This window comes from Tamandua tetradactyla, chromosome 12 (genome assembly GCF_023851605.1).
Source record: "Tamandua tetradactyla isolate mTamTet1 chromosome 12, mTamTet1.pri, whole genome shotgun sequence".
NCBI classification, from domain to species: domain Eukaryota; kingdom Metazoa; phylum Chordata; class Mammalia; order Pilosa; family Myrmecophagidae; genus Tamandua; species Tamandua tetradactyla.
This window is the reverse complement of record NC_135338.1, coordinates 60,100,127-60,106,679: the sequence shown is the minus strand read 5'-3', so window position 1 is coordinate 60,106,679 and position 6,553 is coordinate 60,100,127. Positions and strand designations below refer to the sequence as shown.

The 6,553-nt window shown below is 38.0% G+C and overlaps 1 pseudogene; it reads left to right on the top strand.

Moving 5' to 3' along the window:
- Positions 1 to 1,211: 1,211 nt before the first annotated feature.
- LOC143651542 (ras-related protein Rab-2B pseudogene) lies at positions 1,212 to 1,803 on the top strand (annotated as a pseudogene).
- Positions 1,804 to 6,553: the final 4,750 nt, after the last annotated feature.

Here is a 6,553-nt window from a genome sequence, read left to right as displayed (position 1 = left end):
CAAAGATGTGAGTCAATGAGATGCAACATTAGAGATTTAAAGCCTGCCTCGCCATTTCCTGCTAACATCTGCTAAGGGCCTCCCTTTTACTTCATGCTCTTTAGCTTGCTATTTGGGACCCTTCCCAACCTATCCCTGTCCTCCATCTATCTTTTGCTGCATCCTCTGTCTCAAGCATTACATCATCTTTCACTAACATCAAAGTCTGTTGGTTCTCATGACCTACATGCAATTTTGTCTCTCCTTGCCTTGTTATCTTCCCACTACCCAGAACTTGTATTCACCATCTAGTTATTCATTTATGTATGCTAGACATTATTGTAAGGGCTTTACCAGGACTCAGTCAGTGACTCCTTAAAACAACCCCATTATTTATCTACATTTTATATATTGGGAAATTTAATAACAGAGAGAATAAGGCAATACTGCTATGAAATGGCAGAGGCAGGATTCAAACTCAGGTAGGTAGTTTCTAGTACCACATTCTGAACCTCAATACCTCCTTAAGACATTTTTTCTGGTCCTTTTCCACAACAAAACTGTTATTAAACTATCAAGATCATCTGGGATGCCTTCCCTGAAACTTTCCAGACAATCAGTAGCATAAGGTAAACGTGGTGGTTCCCAGAGATGCTGCTGGCCAACTTCCCCTGAGAGGGGCAGGATGGGAGGCGATAAAGACTATGGGAGTCATAAACAGCAGAATTCAAATCTATCACTAGACATGTGATTTTTGAAAAGTTTGTTGACCTCTCTGCCTCATTTTTCTGATCTGTGAAAGGAGGATGAAGTCATACTTGGCAGGGTTATTATGAGGATCAAAATGATAACACATATCAAAGACTTAGCACAATGCTTGGCTCACAACCGACCATCAGTAATGGGCAGCAGTTATTATTATATATTATTGTGGTGTCTGGCACATAATGAGTATTTAGTAGAAGGTAGGTCCTATCCCTAAAATTCAATGAATTATTGCGATGGTTTTTCTGTTTGCCATTGAAACTTAACATTTTAGAACTGGAAGCACTTTAGAAGTGAACCAACATATTTCTTCTGTAGATGAGGAAACTGAAGCCAAGACTGAACAGAAAGCAGATGACTGGGTATAAGTATAGAAGTAACTTTTGAAAACTTATCCTGGAGTTCTGAGCACCCATACTAGGGGCAGCATGACTGAGAACACACATTGTCCTCTTTCAGGTGTGGGGAAAGCATGTCTCCTCCTGCAGTTTACTGACAAGTGGTCCCAGCCTGTCCGTGACCTTACATTTGGTGTGGTGGTTAGTGTCCGTATGGTCAACATGGATGGAAAACAAATCAAACTGCAAATCTGGGATATGGCTGGGCAAGAATAATTCTGTTCTATCACCTGTTCCTACTACGGGAGCAGCTGGAGTACTGCTTGTGTATGACATTATAAGGAATGAAGCCTTCAACCACCTCACCTCATGGTTAGAGGATGCTTTGCAACACTCCAGCTCTAACATCGTTATCATGTTGATTGGAAATAAGAGTGATGTATAGACCTGCAGGGATGTAAAGAGAGAAGAAGAGGTCTTTGCTGAGGATCATGGGCTCACATTTATGGATACTTCCACCCAAACAGCCTCCAATGTTGAAGAGGCCTTAATTAACACAGCCAAATAAATATCTAGGAAGATCCAGTAGGGCTTGTTTGATGTTCACAATGAGGTAAGTGGCATCAAGACTGGGCCTCAGCAGCTGATTTCAACATCAGTGGGACCCTGCACCTCCCAGCAGAACTCTCGTGACCTAGGGTGCAACTCTGACTATTGCTAAACGTTTGGCCTGAACTCTTTTTTTTCTTCCTGGAACAGATTTAGATCACTTGGCTTAAAGGAAGAGGCCCTTTTGCTTTGGCTCAGAGCGACCTCTTTCCAAGGTGTAATGATATGCTTTTCCACTAAAAAACCAGGGAAGAATGTGGGCCTTTTACTAACCTATCCATCTTTAGGGACATAAGCATTCCCTATAGATTAGGGCTCTTCTCATGCTCTTATTTTAATTTATAAAATTTTAGGATTCAACTTCTTGTCGCTATAGTTCAAAAAATATTTTATAAGCGTATACAATCTGCTCCCCACCAAGAATTAGTACCAAGGGTCAAGATCACTCTGCTTGAGCCCTTGAGATTGCTGGTATTTAACTGGCCTTGGGTGACAGATCCTCTACCTAGGAATTTCATTGAGTGTAATTTCCTTGCCTTTGGGGATCAACTTGCTACTTCCTGAGAATTCTTGCAGAAGGCAGTTTCTCCTTCTTGAATTGCTCAAGGATGCTGAGTACTTTTCCACCATCCCACTACTAGTTTATTTTTCTTAGAGTAACTTCAAAACTTTGAGACCAATAGAATTGGTCCTGGAATCATAATCATTACCAAAAGGAAACTTTCTTTCCCTGCTCATTTTGTTTTAGGGACGTAATATTGCAGTTTCTTTCATCAGATAGTTTCTCACTTCTTATTAGACCTATTTTAACTTTATATACTCTAACCAAGCTAATCTGCTTACTGGATGTGACATATTTATTACTACTTCCATCCCTTTGCATGTGCCCCGTTCACCACTAATATCATGCTGAAAGTCCAAACTTTTTCCTTCAGGAAGCCTTCTGTGAATGACTAGGGACTTCAAAGCAATTACTGACATAATATCCCTTAGCTTTCATGTGTTGTTTATATTTATTTGTATTCATATTACTTTATAAATATGTTTTGTTGTTGTTTTGTGGGGAGATCTGCTCCCCATATAGGGTGTAATCTCCTTGAGGATAAGAACCATGCCATCCCTTTATTTATTAAATTTTAGTTCTGTGTTTGTGTGTGTTTTTACTAGAGATTGCCCTATTGCTTTTTCTTTTAGGAGGAATTTGCCTTTTTTAAATGCAATTTCATTGAAATATATTCACATATTATATAATCACCCAAAGAATATAATCAGTGTTTCACAGTATTAACATGTACCTGTGCATTCATCATCACAATAGATTTTTGAACATTTTCATTACTCAAAAAAAACCAATAAAAATAAGAACAAAAATAAAAGTTAGAAAGAGGACCTAAAACAGCCTATATCTCCATTTCCTCCTATTATTTTTATTTTTTGTCTTTTTTTCCTTACTTGTCTGTCCACATACTGGAAAAAGGAAGAGTCAATCACAAGTTTTCACAATCACATGATCACACCTTAAAAGCTCTACAGTTATTTAGTCATCTTCAAGAATCAAAGATGGTGGATTACAGTTAACAGTTTCAGGTATTTCCCTCTAGTTACTCCAATACACTAAAAACTGAAATGGGATGTCTATATACTACATAAGAATAAGCTCCACAATAATCTCTCGACTCTGAAATCTCTCAGCCACTGAAATTTTATTTTATCTCATTTCTCTTCTTTCTTTTAGTCAAGAAATCTTTCTCAATCCCACAATGCCAGGACCAGGCTCATCTCCAGGAGTCATATGCCATGTTGCCAGGGAGGTTTACACCCCTGGAGTTATGTCCTGCATAGGGGAGAAGCTGTGAGCTCACCTGCAGATATGGCTTAGATGTGGCCCTATTGCTTTTTTTCTTTTTCTTTCTCTTTTTCAAAAAAGCAATAAATTTCAAAGCATATTGCAACAATTAGTTGTAGAACAGATTTTAAAGTTTGGTATGAGTTACAATTTCACAATTTTAGGCTTTCACTTTGAGCCACTCTAAAATACTGGAGACTAAAATAAATATCAATATAATGATTCAACAATCAAACACATTTGTTAAACCCTACATTCTCTGTATAACTTCACCATCACCTTGATCTTTCTCCCACTCTAGGTGTTTGGGGATATGTCCATTCTATCTTTTTCATGTTGGGAGGGGCTGTTGATAATATGGGATGGGGGATGGAACTAGTTGATGCTCTGGAAAGGATAGCCCCTCTGCATTTCAGGACTTATCTGGTCCAGGGACCCATCTGGAGGTTGTAATTTTCTGAGAAATTAACCTAAGTGTATGGAACTTTTGTAGAAACTTGTATAACACCCTAGGTGTCCTTTAGAATTGGCAGGAATGGTTTTGGTTGGGGTTTGGCAAGCTGTACTACCTGAAGCTTGCCTAAGAGTGACTTTCAGAGTAGCATCTCAAATCTATTTGAACTCCCTCAGCCATTGATACCTTATTTGTTACATCTCTTTTCCCCTTTTTTGGTCAGGATAACATTGTTGATTCCCATGGTGCTAGGGCAAGGCTCATCCTTGGGAGTCATCTCCCATGCCTTCAGGGGGGATTTCCCCCCTGGATGTCATGTCCCATGTAGGGGGGAGGGCAATAATTTCACTCGCAGAGTGGGCTTAGTGAGAGAGAGAGAGACCACATCTGAGCAACAAAAGAGGTCCTCCAGAAGTAACCCTTAGGCGTAACTATAGGTAGGCTTAATGTCTCTGCTACATAAACAAACTTTACAAGAGCAAGTTTCAAGATCAAGGACTTGGCCAGTTGATATGGGTGTCCCTAATGTTTGACAAAATGTCACGGGTTTCCTCAGGGTTAAAGTTTAATAGCTCTATAATTTTTCTCCCATCTCTCAAGGGACTTTGTCAATATTTTAAATTATTTGTTTAATATACTTTAGGATATATCCAGACATCACATTAAGCTATACAGAAATAAGGCCCTCATTTTATTCTGGACTCCCTGTATTTGGATTGTTTAAATGATCTATCCAGACAGGTTGAGTTAGACTATGTGCTACACAAAATTTAGGTTCTGGGCAAAATAAAACTTTCCTACTTTGGCCTCAAAGACTAGATAAAGTTCTAAAATGTAGACAGTGTCTTCCTTAACCCTGTATTCTGAATTAACTTAATCCCGATCTGATAAGATTCATTCTTATCTCTAACTACCAGGTTATACATATGTAAAACAGCCTCTCAAAATCCAGAAATAACAATTACTGCTCCAGACTAAATGTGACTGCTATAAGATTTTACAATCTAGGCCATGTTTTCTTAAAAGTATTTTCTAAATGAGACCATACTACAATTCCTCTTTTGTTTCTGTCTTATTTTGCCTCACCAAATGTCCCACAGGTTCATTCACAATGTTGCATGCCTCACAACTTTGTTCTTTTTGAAGCAGTACAGTAATTAATCATATATATATACACACCATTGTTTGCCAATCCACTTCTGAGTCAGTGCATAGTTCAACCACCTCCATTCATTGGGCATCATGTATAATGTCCAAAGTCAACAGTCCATCAACACTCTCAATTTTAGATAATTTCATTGTTCCCAAGAGAAAGACAATCAATAAACACACCCTCACCAAATAGAAAATCCAAACCTGCCTTTAACTCTTGTCCCTTTCACCATTATTTACCCCTGGTGTTGCTGTGGTACTGCTGATGTTTTCCTGTAAAACATAGCCCATAGCATGGAATAGTAGCTTTCACCCTATACTCCAAAATTATACATTCTTTGTACAAGATTCATACCTTTGAGTAGTTCAGGCAAGAACTTATTTGTGTTTGTAGCGTTAATCGGTGGGATACATGGGTTTATAAAATCCCTTTCAATCATGTTCATCTTCAATATGGTAATAATATTTATAGACCCACTAGTAAACTGCCTTCACTTCTATCGATTCCCTTATATTTAAGTTCAACTTCATTAGCTAACTGTTAACCCATCTCTAGCTTCTGTGTATCTCTTGGTCCCTTATATTCTGTATTATAAGTCTCTGATTTTACCTTTAACAAAGTCAAAAAAGTGGAATCATACAGTATCTATCTTTTGTGTCTGGCTTATTTTATTCAGCATTATGTCCTCAAGGCTCATCCGTATTGTCATGTGCTTCAGGATGTCATTTTGTGTCATACTGCTGCATAATACTCCATCATATATATATATGTATACCACATTTTGTTAATCCACTCATCTGTTGATGGGCACTTGGATTGTTTCCATCTTTTGGCAATTGAATAATACTGCTATGAACATCAGTGTGAAAATAGGTGTCTGTGTCACTGCTTTCAGCTCTTCTGGGTATATACTGAGTAGTAGTAATGCTGAGTCATAGGACAACTCGATATATAGTTTTCTAAGGAAATGCCAAACTGTTTTCTATAATAACTGTACCATTATACATTTCCAGCAGCAGTGAATAATTATCCCAATTTCTCCACATCCTCTCCGACATTTGTAGTTTCCTGTTTGTTTAATAGCAGCCATTCTTATAGGTGTGAGGTGGTATCTCACTGTAGTCTTGATCTGCATTTCCCTTATAGCCAGTGAAAATGAGCATCTCTTCATGTGCTTTTGAGGCATCTGTATTTGCTCTTCAGAAAAATGCCTTTTTTGTATTTTTAGCCCATTTTATAATTGGGTTGTTTGTTCTTTTGCTGTTGAGTTGTATGATTTCTTCAAATACACAGGACATCAAACCTTTATCAGATGTGTGATTTCCAAATATTTTCTCCCATTGAGTTGGCTGCCTTTTCAGCTTTTTGACAAAGTCATTTTATTATGAGGAGTTCTTGTTTATCTATTT